Raw genomic sequence first — 11,801 nt, forward strand, 5'->3', positions numbered from 1 at the left:
CAAGTCCTAAGGTCCAAGGACCAGGGGCTCTGAGTTCAAGGATAGAAGAAGATGGAATACCCCAACTCACAGTAGAAAGAAATATGCTTTTATTCTTTCCTTTTTGTCCAATTCTGGGCCTCAGCTAGTTGGGTGATGCTTACCCACATTGGTGAGGGTGATCTTCTTTACCCAGTCAAATTTGAATGAACGATTTAAATGCTAATCTCTGCTAAAAAAAAAAAAAAAACAACAACAAAAAAAAAAAAAAACCAACCTTACAGACCATCCAGAAAGAGAGTTTGCAAGCTATCTGGGCATCCTTTAACTCAGTAAACTTCATACATGAACTTCATCATCACAAACTCGGTAAGATAAACTAAAATGAAAGCGGAGAGGTCAGGTAAAATGTTCCCAGTTACACAGCTAATAAGTGACAGCTTATTAGCTTGAACAGTCTAATTCCTGAGCCCATGTTCTTAACTACCATTATACAATGGAAATGACTTTAATTTATAAGATTCATTTTCTGTCCTTAGGAAGCTTCTAGTCTGGTGATAAAGGCAAGTAATAGGTAGTAAATGGATCACTTTAATGTATACTGAGTTTAACATATAGGCATGAATAGGATGTTGCAGCTGTCCCTCCCCCTTCCTTTACCATGTATGAGTAATGATTAAAAAAAAAAAAAAAGCCATCCTGGTAGATGGGAGTGACTTCCTCCTTAGAAATAAAGTGGTTACTTGTGGGTTGTGCTATATTCTTCAGCATATTTTTGAGACTTGATGGAGAGTCTACCAAGGATGCCTAAGCCAACAGTTTTTAACCAGAATGAAGGTGGTAAGATTTTTGCCTCCCTGGGAATATTTGGCATTGTCTGGAGACATTTTTGAAGATCCCAACTGGAATGATGTTACTGGCATCTAGTGAGCTGAGGCCAGGGAGGCCACTACACATCTTACAATACACAAAGACATCTCTGCAAAAGGATTTCCTGGCCCAAAATGTCAATAGGGCCAAGGCTGAGAAACACTGACCCAGGCTGCCCATTATCACCGCTTTTATTAACTCACATGGAAACAAGCAATGGAATGAGAACAAGTCTAGAATGTGTGTCCAATAATTTAGGAATCCTGAAGAGAATGTATGCTCCTGAAGAGGCTGTATGTCTAAGAGGTGAGAGACTCTGTCTACATTGCTGGTGTTGGAGCCTGGCACATGACCTGGCATGTAGTCATTGTTCAAATATTGTCGCTTGGACTGACTGATTATGTCACAGAGATTATAGAGCATGGGATGGACCAATCAAAAGCACTGTGGAAATTGATGTCTAAGTGTGTCTCTGAATGCAACAGGCATAGGTTAAATGCTCCATATCTAACTGTTCAATGGATAGTTGGAAGGATTAATGACTAGGAACTTGAAAGACCTGGGGCCATAGGTATTTTTAATCTTTATTCAAAAGAATGTTTTTGTAAATGATAGACATGTGGAAAGTAACAGCCTATGGGAAAACTCAAATGAACTTTTTGGCCAACCCAAAATATAGGTGTAGATACAATGCTGAGCAATGTGAGGTTTTGTGTAACAGTATATGAGGAAAGAATGATAGAGATTTATTTCCACTTTCCTCTATTATTAGCTTCTTCCTATGGCTATTTCTTAGTGCAGGAGACTTAAGAGACATGGGTTCTATCCGTGCGTTGGGAAGATCTCCTAAAGAAGGGCATGTCAACTCCAATATTCTTACCTGGAGAACCCCCATGGACAGAAGGGCCTGGTGGGCTCCAGTCCATAGGGTTGCAAAGAATCAGACATGACTGAAGCGACTCAGCACTCACTGCTCTTTCTCAGTCTGTACATTTATACAGATATTTCTCTCATTTCCAAGAATCAGCAGACCTCCCTTCATCTTTATCTTCTGGCTATCATCCTTTTCTTCTTGCCTTCATGAAACCAGGTCTTTAAGAACTGAGGCTTATACAATTTGGGGTGCTCTCATGAGAAAAAGAATAGAACTCTAAATGCAAATAGGAACAAAAATAAGTGTAGTTAGAATGAGAAAAGAAGTCCCAATGTGTGGAAAGTTTTTAAAACCTGAACAAATACAAAGATCACAAAAGCCAGAAAAATAGCACAATCTTTTTGTTAATAAAATGCTCACTCTTCTATAATACTTTGTCACTGAATAACTCTTGTTCCCCTTCATTTCAAACCTTGTGTCTCCTTTACTTCTTGCCTAGTGCTGTGTGTGCTCAGTTGCTCAGCCGTGTCTGACTCTTTGCAGCCCCATGGACCCGCCAGGCTCCTCTGTCCATGGAAGTTTCCGGACAAGAATGTTGGAATGGTTTGCCATTTCCTATTCCAGGGGACCTTCCCAACCCAGGGATCGAACCCGTGTCTCTTGTGTCTGCTGCATTGGCAGGCGTATTCTAGCTGCCACTAATGCCAACTGGGAAGCCACTGCTAGAGAGCTAAACTGAGTCACAGAGAGCACAAGCACAGAGGGGACAGGTAACTTATCATTTGATGTGAAAATGTCCTGGTATGAGAGTAAGGAAGGGAGGCAGGGCCAGCTCAGTGTCCCTTGTCTTTATCATCTAGGGTAGAATTAGATGGATTATAAGCACGTTGCCTATCCCCATGCCCACTTCTCAAGCTCTAAAGTGAAAAAGCGGAAGTGAATGTGAGGTCGCTCAGTCGTGTCCGACTCTTTGAGACCCCATGGACTGTAGCCTACCAGGCTCCTCCGTCCCTGGGATTTTCCAGGCAAGAGTGCAGGAGTGGGTTGCCATTTCCTTCTCCAGGAGATCTTCCCAACCCAGGGATTGAACCCAGGTCTCCCGCATTGCTGGCAGACGTTTTACCATCTGAGCCACCAGGGAAGACTCTCAAGCTCTCACTTTCACTGAATTCCTGATCGGGGTCAGGTCCTCTGATAAAGATCATACTCTCTCCTCCCAAGCAAAAATCTCTCCCTTCTTCCTTGTTCCATCAGCCCACGCTTTGGCTACTGGGTAGCTTTACTTTCTCTAAAATGGGTCTCACTCATTCTGACTATCATTGGCAGGCTATTCAAAATATGCAACCCCCAGCGACAATGTGAGTGTACAAATCTCCAATCTGCCTAAGAACCACAGATCACTCACCTGGTTTTATACTACTGACCAGAAGATTGTAGAGTGGGAATCTGGGGAGCCTACTAAGTACTTCGATACTAAATTTAAGGACAGGGCCACGCTTGATTCTCAAAGTGGCACACTGCACATCCGCAAGGTCCAGAAGGAAGACAGCAGTACTTACCTCCTGAGGGTGCTGAAGGACAATGGACATGAGGAGGAATACAAGATCTCTCTGATGGTGCTTGGTGAGTTACGGTAACCAAAGGGCTAGTCCCCACTCTGGGACCCCAGAAAGATCACTGGGAAACTTCGTGGTGATTCTGGGGACTCTCCATGGGAGGGGGAGAGAAAACCTCAGGACAGGCTTAATCCATTTCTCCTGGAGCCAGTTCCACTTGGAAGTGAGTCTGGGCCAGCAGACCCCAAAGTAGATAACTTTGGGACATTTGAAACCTCTTCTGACATTAGAGAGTCTGAGATTTGAAGAGGAAGGAGACAACAAAGATGGTTTCCTCTCTGTTCTCTTCATGTTCTCTTGTGGTCAATCCAAATAAGTTCTGAGTTCTTCTTTTTCAATTGATTTTTTGGTTGTACTGGGTCTTCCTTGCTCCACGCAGACTTTCTTGAATTGTGGCAAGTGGGGGTTACTCTTTGTTGCGGTGCATGGGCTTCTCATTGTGGTGGAGTCTCTGGTTGTGGAGCATGGGTTCTAGGCATGTGGGCTTTAGTAGCTGTAGCTTGCTGGCCCTAGGATGTGTGGTCTTCAGTAGTTGTAATGCATGGGCTTAGTTGCTCTGCAGTATGTGGCATCTTTTGGACCAGGGATGGAACCCGTGTCCCCTGCATTGGCAGGTAGATTCTTAACCACTTGACCACACTTACTGGCTGTGTGACCTTGGAGAAAGATCTTGACATCTCTGTCCCATTAGGTAAGATTCTGTTAATGGCAAGTAATGGACACCAATTTTATATACCTTTAGCAAAAAAGGAGTGTTTTTTAAGCTATGACTTCTTAAAGCAATGAAAGAAGTTTAGAAGAGTTGAAAAGGACTGACGAGGAGGAAGAATGAGAGCCTGGCTCAGTCCAGAGCCTCTAGTCACTGGCATCTTTCATGTAAAAGTGGGTCCCTGCCAGTACAGTCTATCTCTCTCAGAGTCTAGGCTTTCATGTCTCTTAGTTTAAATTCTCAAGAAAGAGAAATTGACTAGCCCGTCTTGGTTTGGGTATGTGATTTATACTCTTAGGATCCAAAGACTCAGCTTATAAGGTAGAAACTTGGTTCTTGGGGAGATTGTCAGTTATGAGAGGAGGAGGGCTGGGCAGACATCCAAGGGAGATGTGCCCCTCAGAGACTTGAGTTCCTCATCATATTGTGAGGATAATTATATCTTTTTAGGATGTTATGAGAATCAAAGTAGGTAATGAAAGTGAAAACACTTTTACAATGCTGGAACTTCCCTTGTGGTCCAGTGGTTAAGAATCTACCCTTCCACTGCAGGGGGCGTGTTGAGTTCAATTCCTGGTTGGGGAACAAAGACCCCGCATGCTGCATGGTGCAGTCAAAAATAATAAAATTATAACAAAAAAATGTGCCAGAAGATCTTGTGTCTGGTGAGGAGCCTTAAAAATGCTAAAATCCTGCAAACAATGAAGAAATTGTATATATCGTATCCCACTGACTCGGATCATGATGGCCCCTGGTCTAAGAGGCTAGAATCGCCTTCTTGCTACTTCCTCCATATCATATCCTGCCGGGAGCCAGTGTGAGGAATCCCGCCCTTGACAAGGTCATGAGGAAGGAAGCTGACATATGCAAGGCGTGCTCAGACTTCAGGGACCTCTCTGGAAATTCCTAAGCATGTACCCCAACAAAAATCTGCCGGTTTTTGTGCTCTGCTTTTCCACTCTTCTGACATTTTCTGGAAAAAGTCAATTCAGGGCTTTAGTCTTCTGCATTTGAAAGAGTGTTTCAATCCAAAAAACCCTCTGATGGCTTTCTAGCCTGCCTGCAGGACTCATACAGCTGCCCATGTGATTGTTTGAGGCCTCCTGACTGCAGGAGGCACAGGAAGCTTAAAACATCCTAGGAATGTAGGGGCTTCCGAAGAGTCAAAATCTTTAGAATAGGACTGATTAAAAGTTTCATTTGTTTTGTCAATGCTTGCTGCCAAATTTTCATATCCTTTATTTTTAGATATAGTTGGTCTATAGAAAAACAAGTAGTAGACCTGGTATTAGCAACATTAGATCTTTGAGTTAAGTACCTTCTTTGTTATAACCCACTGCACCTTTGTTCTATAGAGGTGTAACTTTAATGCTTTAAGGAGATGCAGATTAAAGAAAAACACTTCAGGGGAAACAAAATTAACATTCATTAAGGAAGAGAGCCAAAAAGTGTTAACAAGCCTCTTGGCCAGAAGATAATATAAATCACCTGAGACCTTTTGTATACAAAATGATATACAGAAAGAGTCTGGGCTGCGAACGCTACATAATTTTGTGTTACCCATTGATCTCCAAGTTTTATCAAAAGTATAAAAGGCCTTCTGAACAATAAAGGACGGGGCCAGCTTCTCGGACCAGTTTCTCGAACTAGTCTCTCGGCCTGGTTTCTTGGGAATCTGGCTTCCCCCGTGGCTTTCTCTCTTCTTCTCTCCCTTTCCCTCTCTCTGCTCTTTACTTTAATTTCAGGCTGAATCTCCACCGGGGGCGCGGAGGCTCGCCAGGTCTACTTAATTGCCCTGGCTGTTAACACCCGCGCAAAAGGGAGCTTAAGGCAAGGCACCCTTAGATATTCAAGCGGGCGCCGGTGGCCCAACGTAGATGGTGCAAATTCCTTGTCTGGAATTTTATTGGTCTTCCGCGTAAACCAAGCTATTCAGCCCTCTTCCTCCACTTAATCTTCTTACTACACTATAGTTTCTTAATCTAATCTTATATTAATAAATAAACAAGTCTTTCCACGCTAACACCGTCCACACTTCGAATTCCCTGGATCCACCGGGGCTGGACCCCGGCAATATCCCCTAAAATTGCAAGATGTATTACCAACATGAAATATTCAAAGGTTCCTACACAGATTTATTTAAAAAAGATCTCAAATATACATCATTTACCAGATTTTGTGGCAAATAGTCCCATCACAGTCCCATCATAGCTGTAAACTGCTATCAGTTTCATTTTACAACCAACTTGCAAAATTTCTGAATATCCTACAAGCCATAAGCCTACGTGGCTTCAGTACACTTGCCTCTGGATAAGGCTCTGAGGATGCCATTAATGGAAGGATCATCCTTCTGTCCAGCTCAGGAATTTCTAAAGCTCAAACGGGGCATCTTGGAACCGGACTGCTCCATCTGGCTCTGGAGTGCTTAGGGCTAGGCTGCTTACTATGGGAAATGCAGAAGGTTTATAAGACTTGAGGCCAGACCACAGGAAATGAATAAGCATATGAAGATTGCTCATGTAAAGTATGCAAGAGGAGTCCAGCAATGTGATAAGGCTTCATGGAGGAGATGGATCTAGAGTTCAGGAGGTCAGATTGGTAGAGCTTCCATCGCCCCTCACAGACATACAACCCAGAATTCAGCTCGGATTGGGTCAATTCTCTGCTACATTTTAATCCTATGACTTCTGAGCTGCATTGATTCTGCAGGTGTTTTACCCTTGACCAGAAGGAAAAGACCTCAGAGGATTTCAGGTAAAGCAGTCCTAGTCAAGGAAGGAGCAGATGATGGGATTACATCTCAACCCATCTGCCCGCAGGGTGAAAGCACTGATGATGCTGTGACCTTCAACATGCTTACATCACACTCAGCAAAAGCACTTACTCACAGATGATGGTACTGTATCTTACTAACATTGTGCTATGAAGTAGGGTCATTTCCATGTGAGAAGGCGTTCAGAGGGTTAGTTGTCTTGCCTCTCAGAGCCACTCTCTCAGAGCCAAGTCCAGGACCCAAGCTTGTCTCACTGTGAAGGGAGTATTTTGTCTTTTCTGTTGCATAACAGCTTCATCCCTACATACATCCATTCCTACATCCATTCACCTTTCCCTTTCATCAGGATACCTGCTCTGTGGCAGGCACTGAGATGCCAAAGTTAACAGATGCAATTCATCACTACCAGCTTGCGCTGGGAGATCCATGAGGCTCTCTGTAGTTCTGCCAGAGTTCAGGAAAGGTGTAGAGTGCTATCTCTTACAGGACTCTCATTGTATCTGAGCCCAAGAACTCTTGAAGGACTGACTGATGGGCTAAAGTGCCAAGTGTGGGTCATTGCTAGAGAAGGGGCCCTGAGTAGCTCAGACAGTTGGAATATCAAGTACAACTCTAGCTGATGTCTGTGCTAAAACTCTGCTGTTCTTCCCCCCCCCCCCCCCAGATGGGTATAGCTCCATTTTGTTTCTGGGTAACTGGCTCCCCCTTCTGGATTCAGTTTAGCCTCACGCCAAGAAGTAGCTCTTTCCCTCTGAAGCCTACAGAGGTCAAAATTGCCCACTAGCTCCCTCTACAGGGCCCTCTTCTCCATGGCTGCTCCTCAGGACCTCTCTTTGCAATTTGTTGGCAAAGCCCTCCTAGCATAAAAGCTTCATAAATGCATAAACCCATCCTCTTATCTTATAACATCTTCATCTTCAGACCCTGTACCAAAGCCTGTCATAACAGTTAAAAAAACACAGAAAATGAACACGTGCTACCTGACACTATCCTGTGGGATCTAGGACCAATCTGTAACCTACACGCGGTATTGGGAATCAGGGTCCTTTCCAAAACAGCTACAGAGCAGTGTGCTTGAAGATGTCCACACGCCACAAAGCTACTCAAAGTCTTATACCTGCCAAGTCAGCAATCCTATAAGCAGCCAACACAATACAATCCACTTCACTTCACCCTGTGTACAAGGTAAGAGTCTCTGCCAAGGGAACTGACATGGGCACAGGGTAGTTTTCTCTTGAATGAAGACAAGTGTGGGGATCTTGACCAGCTGCCTGTCATAGAGTTTGATGGAGAATCCCAAAGGCACCAGTGAGGTGTGGTAGACTTGGATTCTCCTTGTGTCTCTGACATGGTCTCTCAGCAAGCTTCCCTCACCTTTGTGGAGCTCAGTGTCCTCACCTGCAAAGGGCTCTCATGTCCCCTTTGCCTGCCCTGCTTTAATAAGTGCATGGTCCTGGAATCTGAGGGCAGAGTCCTTGCAGGATAAACTGAGATTTCAAGATGAGTAGGGAGGAAAACGGCAAGTAGAGGAACAGTCCAGATAGTGTTGTACAGCAACATAAAGGTGTTTCTGGTAGATAGCAAAGGAAAGAAGGGCCAAGAAGTGGTTGAGGAGGAGTGAGGAGCAAAAGAAAGAAGGGCCAAATGGATGAACATGAGTGGGAACGAGTGGTGAGCAGCAGAGCCTGGCCCTAGGACTGAGATTCTCTGCTCTTCCCAGGTGTATGCCCCTTGATAAAGTTGGAAAGGCAAACCCTGGGTTTCCTGTTTGAGATTTCTCTATTTCCTTGGAGGCCCCACTCTATTGAGCATCTCTCATGGCTCTCTCTCAAGCCTGCACAGGTCCAATTGTGAGGTAGCTACGATTATAGATTTTGGAATCAATCACACCTGGGATTAATCCTGTGACTATTACTTATTAGCTAAACAAGTGACTAAGCTTCTACAAGTCATGTCCTTCTTAAATAAGACAAATAATAGTTCTTATCGCATACTGTTCTGAGAATTAAACTAGACAATACAGGTAACTACCTAGCACAGGGTCAAAGAGGCTTCAATGAGTGGTGGTTAAATTAGACCCACCAAGTCCTTTTAATTCTAGAGACACTAGGGATTTGGGGGGCCAGCTGATAAATTTGAATCACTCTCTTCAGCATTCTAGGTAGGCCCTGTACTCTCCACACACCTGGAATCACATCCCTAAGCCCTGGTGTATACATCTCTCCAGAATAACTCGTACCCGTGGTGCCAACATTTACCTGAGACCTTTTTCACGCCCAGTCACCAGGGATCATGGCTCCTGGGGACATGGCTCTTCCATGGTCTTCCTGGACCCAGTCTACCCTGCTCGCCTATGCTGATTTCTTTGCCTCTGCTCCTATAATGTGAACTATAGAAACTATAAGTTCTGTGTTCTTCCCAACCAACTGGTCATGTCTTCTAGTCTTTCATGATAACGCCCTGCTTTTCCACCACTGAAGATCCAGTATAAGACTTTGGTGTCTGACCATGAGACCACCAGTTGGCTGGGTGGTTCTAAAATCACCTTTATATCAACACCATATCCTGAGATCCAGAAAAAGGAAGAGACACAGCCCTTGTTCTTTATAGAATGAAAGTGACTGCCCATTCACAGAGAGGATGAAAGCAATTATACATTTCACTTTTGAGGTCTAAGCCCGTCTTGTTACTTTTCAGCTACCTCAATTATCCTAGAAGAGCATCCTTAATTCCCCTTCTGTAATTTATCACTCTCCTCTCCTTCTCTCCCTTGCCCTACATTCTCTATCTCCTAGTTTCCCCTTTTTTTTTTTTTCCTTCCCCACTGAGTTGGTACTGATGGTTGGTAGTGTGGATCAACAGGCAGTGCTTTCTCCCCTAAACTTAGCATACAGTATCATATAAACTACTGCACTTGAAGGTCTGCCCTACTTAATTGCTCTCCAGTGTAGGAGAATGATTCTTTGCTAAGCCCACAGACACGCCAAGATGATCTTCATGTACAGGACTCAGCGAAGCCAGTAATATTTAGAGGATTTCTGTGTTCTTTCTACTTTACATCTGGGAGGTTGAGCTCTTGCTCATCTGGGAAAAAGGATGTGCAGGGCACACTGTGCCTGGATTCAGAGAGGAGACACACTCCTTTGCTATGGAAGCTCCCATGCCAACGTCCAGCACCCCTCCCCCTTCTCAACAAATTAATCAGGACACATAAATGTTTTGCATTTTCTTACTCTTTCAGCCTCCTCCTCTGGAGTAGCTTGGATGGCAACTTGGCTAGTGATCATGGTAACCACTCTTCTCAGTCTCCTCTGGACCTGAGAAGAGCTAACTAGAGTGAAACTTCAAGGTTGCAAGATCTTGCCCTCATTGACAATCGGCTCTTAACCAGGACAGAAGCTCTGGCTATATGGAATAAGGGAATGGACTGAGATGTCTAAAAGAACATTCAAATGAAGTTTTTATAATCACAGTAATATTTTATTTTATGTTTTCTAATTGTCTTTCTAGCATACATATACATATGTGCTTTCCCACCACAAATGGGCAGAATGTAATCTGCAATGTTTTGTTTCAATAAACAATGCTATAATTGTCAAAACTGATTGTTGAATCCTAGGATCCAAAAAGCCCATCAAATCGACAAAGCTCTCTCACCATGGTCTTTCATTATAGGATGGCAAGAGCTCCCAGGCCCACCACCGGCATAACAAAGGGAATTTTTGCTCTTTGTTTGCCTCCTCTGTGGTTCTTCATGGGCCTGGAGCTGATAGGGTCACTAAAAGACAATTTTCCCTTTCAACAAACTGTCCTACCACAGATCACTTCCTCTTCACATCAAACCAACCTTACCTCTCCCTCCCTTATCACGTCTGTGGCAGAGACAATACTGTGTGTTCATCAAACCCTTTCATTTTCTTCCTAGACTCTGATGGTAAATTTTACGTGTAAATTTGACTGGGCCTCAGAGGCACCCAGTCACTGGTCAAACCTTATTCTGGGTGCCCCTGAGGGTGTTTCTGGGTGAGATTAACATTTGAATTAATAGGCTTAGTAAAGCAGATGATCCTTTCCAGTTTGGGGAGGTGGGGGCGAGTCTCACCCTATCAGTTGAAGCTTGAAAAACACAGAAAGGCAGGGGACACTTTCAAGCTGATTTTGGAATAAAACAGGGAGGCCACCTTCCCCCCAACAAACACATCAAAAACTCATGTGTATGTGAAACAGCCCCACAGGACATCTTCTGAATGCTGGCAGAGGATCCCAGACTTCTAAAAAGGCAAACCAGTCCCCTCAGAGTGAGGTAGGGGAATAGTTAAAGACAAAAAGGGACACAAAGGATATCAGGTTGGGGACCTGCACCCCCGGGGAGTGAGTACTGAAGGAGAAAAGTCCATACACTAGGAAACCCCCTCACAGGCGGGTTCAACTTGGAACCTCAGAGGGCAGCGAAACAGCACATGCTCAGAAGGCAAAACGGAGAGACTTCACACAGAGATCATGCGGAGCAGCGCTTCCCAGCTGAGAACAGGCTCGCATGCTCATGTGCGCTGTGGAGAGTGGGGCTGGGTTGCAGAGGCTCAGGTTTTGAGGGCTGGACCTCAGGGAGAGACCCAGGGTTGACTGCCATGAAGATACTCTGATGGCACTGAGGCAACACAGATGTTACTTGAGACTCAGATCTTGCCTTGCTCTAGCTTGTATTGACCTCAGCTGTTACATGATCATTGTTTACAAGGTGTGGGACAAGAAAGCCTGACCATGCCATCTTGGCTCATTTGCTCTTTCTCTATAGAGGGCATGGCAACCCACTCCAATGTTCTTACCTGTAGAATCCCTTGGATGGAGGAGCCTGGCAGACTGCGGTACATAGGATTGCGAAGATTCAGACACAACTGAAGCAACTTAGCCTGCATGCACACACATAGAGTTTTAGAGCAAATACAAGCTAGAGCAAGGCAAGATCTATTCTGAACTAAC

The 11,801-nt window shown here is 44.4% G+C and overlaps 1 pseudogene; it reads left to right on the forward strand.

Annotated features, from left to right (window-relative positions):
* The first annotated feature begins 680 nt into the window (after nt 1-680).
* LOC138416657 (CD48 antigen-like) lies at nt 681-10,222 on the forward strand (annotated as a pseudogene).
* Nucleotides 10,223-11,801: the final 1,579 nt, after the last annotated feature.

The sequence above is a fragment of the Ovis canadensis genome, chromosome 1 (genome assembly GCF_042477335.2).
Source record: "Ovis canadensis isolate MfBH-ARS-UI-01 breed Bighorn chromosome 1, ARS-UI_OviCan_v2, whole genome shotgun sequence".
Taxonomy (NCBI): domain Eukaryota; kingdom Metazoa; phylum Chordata; class Mammalia; order Artiodactyla; family Bovidae; genus Ovis; species Ovis canadensis.